The sequence below is a fragment of the Sus scrofa genome, chromosome 6 (genome assembly GCF_000003025.6).
Source record: "Sus scrofa isolate TJ Tabasco breed Duroc chromosome 6, Sscrofa11.1, whole genome shotgun sequence".
Classification (NCBI taxonomy): Eukaryota; Metazoa; Chordata; class Mammalia; order Artiodactyla; family Suidae; genus Sus; species Sus scrofa.
The window spans coordinates 84,990,665-84,993,892 of record NC_010448.4 but is presented as its reverse complement, the minus strand read 5'-3'; positions in this window follow the sequence as shown (position 1 = coordinate 84,993,892).

Below are 3,228 nucleotides of genomic sequence, written 5' to 3'. Positions count from 1 at the left end.
ACCGGCCTACGCCAGAGCCACAGCAACTCGGGATCCGAGCCGCGTCTGCAACCTACACCACAGCTCACAGCAACGCCAGATCCTTAACCCACTGAGCAAGGGCAGGGACCGAACCCGCAACCTCATGGTTCCTAGTCGGATTCATTAACCACTGCGCCATGACGGGAACTCCCCAGAAGGATTTTCTAATATCTGATTCCAACCAGTTACTGCCCTGTCTGAAATCTTCCCAAGTCTTCCCAGTCTGGGTGAGGCAGGTGCATAAAATCTGAGTGTGATGTGTGTGTCTCTGGATTTTCCAGTATTTCTACATGAGAATGTCTTCACAATTTTCTTCCTTCCTCCCTTCCTTTCTTCCTCCCTCCTCATTCTTTATTTCCTTTCTTTCTTCTCTTCATCATTTGCTTTATACAGCTGCACCTGCAGCATATGGAGGTTCCCAGGCTATGGGTCAAATCAGAGCTACAGCTGCCAGCCTACACCACAGCCACAGCAATGCCAGATCTGAGCTGCATCTGTTTTGATTCTATACCACAACTCACAGCAACACTGGGTCCCCAACCCACTGAGCGATGCCAGGGATTGAACCCTCATCCTCATGGATACTAGTCAGGTTTGTAACTCACTGAGCCACAATGGGAACTCCTACAGGTTTCCTTTTTTTCTTTTTGTCTTTTTAGGGCCACACCCACAGCATATGGAAGTTCCCAGGCTAGGGGTCCAATGGGAGCTACAGCTTCCATCCTACAGCTACAGCAACATGGGAGCTGAGCTGCATCTTCGACCTATACCACAGCTCACGGCCAATGCTGGATCCTTAACCCATTAAGTGAGGCCAAGGATCAAAACTGTGTCCTTATGGATGCTAGTTGGGTCCATCACCACTGGGCCATGACGAGAATTCCCCTACAGTTTTCTTTTTAGGTAAAGGGAAAAAATTATTCGTTGGCTTCTGGAACTTCCAAGCTGGTACCCTAGCTTACAGTGTAGAACCTGGCCTCTGCTTTTCTGATTCCTTCCTCCTGCCACCCACCAGCCATCTCCTTGTCCTCCCATGCCTCTCATGCTGGCTCCTGTCTGGAGAACCGTGGTCCACACTGGTTCACACAGCAAGCCCCTACTTGATCTTCAATGCTCAGCTCAAATGTCATCTCCATCGAAGCCCTCCTGACCCCCAGGGAGGTCCTCTGCTGTCCTCACCCTGCCTATCCCTAGATTAAAGCTCTCAGCATTTGAACATCATCATAAGTATGTGTGTCTGTTTCCCTCTAGAAGGCCGGCCTCTTAGCAGGGGCCGTACCCTTCCTCATGCCCAACACACAGGTTCAATCCATGTTAGTTAAAAAAAGCCATTTCCCACTGCCATGGTTTGTTCACAAGCAAAGGAAGGATCCAGGCAGGATCTCACAAACACCTCTGACTCTAAAATTCTGACTTGATAACGATGAGCAGGCAGTCATCAAACAGCTGATTTTGAGCTGTGATCACCTGGAGAAGTGGCTACTTCCTGTCAATAGGTTCTTCTCCATGGGGTTCTCACCCTCTCCCAGCCTGGGGAGGGGAACCTGAGCCATGCTCTCCCTCCTTAGCAGATGCCCCATTAAGGGCCCAGGGCAGCCCTCAGCAGCACTGTGCTCACCTGAGTGACAAGAGACCACCTGCAGATCCTGGTGATGAACAGGAGGGCTTACCTACCCAGGGTCATTGTCCAGAGCTGCATTAAGGGTGAGAGGAGAAGGAGCTGAGCCCCTTCCTGCAATGTTCATCTTTGAAGGGCAATAAAACATGTTTGGAGTAAATCAGAAACCCGAGAAAGCCAGGTTTCCCTACACATGTGTCTCTGCATGCTGTGCAACCACCTAATTCAACCAGTCCTGCTTCCATTAAAGTCAAATGGGCCTTTGAAGGAAAAGAGCTTTGCAGGCTTAGGTATTCTCTGTGGAGCCTTCTCAACAGAGCCAATGCCAAGTTTTCCTCTGCACTTCATATTCTGAAACCAAATTAATACATGGCATAATCTCCTACCAAGAAGGATTTTTTTATCTAAACCAGATCTAAATACTTTATTACACCTTCTAGTAATTTGTCCAGTTTGGAAATTCTTTTTTTTTTTCTTTTACTTTTTAGGGCCACACCCCCAGCACATGGAGGTTCCCAGGCTAGGGGTCGAATCGGAGCTATAGCTGCTAGCCTACGCCATAGCCACAGCAACGCCAGATCCTTAACCTACTGAGCAAGGCCAGGGATGGAACCTGCAACCTCATGGTTCTTAGTTGGATTCGTTTTTGCTGCACCATGACAGGAACTCTGGTCTTTTTGTCTTTTTAGAGCCGCACCTGTGGCTAAGAGGTTCCCAGACTAGGGGTGGAATCTAGAGCTGTAGCCTAGCCACTGGCCTACACCACAGCGACAACCACGGGATCCGAGCCACGACTGCGACCTACACCACAGCTCATGGCTACGCCGGATCCTTAACCCACTGAGCAAGGCCAGGGATTGAACCTGCGTCCTCATGGATACTAGTCAGATTCATCTCCGCTACGCCACAACAGGAACTCCCAGATCTCTGTCTTTAACAGGCTGTTGCTGCCATGAGTCCACACTCTCTACCCAAGGGATGTGGAACCTAGTTGGCATCTTCACCACAAAGTCACACATGTAAGTTTCACCACAGGCAAAATGCACTTCCCACACACAAGGGTCTAGTATGCAAGATACACCCATTCGATCTAAACCCTGGCTGAAATCTTCTCTTCTAGGAGTCCTCAACTCCAGCTGCCTTTCACTCCTGTGCCTCCTGAGTATAGGTCAAATGCAGGCAGCTATGACCAGAAGGTGGTGGTCACACCCAAGACAAGGGCCCCAAAGCCGTCTGTCAGGCCTGTGGCTTTTTTCTCCTTTTTTCTTTCTATGTTAAGCTCCAGGACCAGGGATCAAACCTGTGCCACAGCAGTGACAATCTCCAGGGTCCTTAATCCACTAGGCCACCGGGGAACTCTACCAGCTGTGTCCTGACAAAGGGCAGCAGGCACCTCTTAACCCACTTTGCTGGATGAGGCTGCAGTCCGGGGACTGGAATCTCTCATTAGAATCTCCACATTCATCAGGGGCATCATCATTTGTGGTAATAAAATGGGGACAGAGCATCACAAGCCTGACAGCTGTACCTCTGACAAGTACTTCCTAATGGCAGAGCTGATGGCGATTGAACCACAGACTACACCCAAA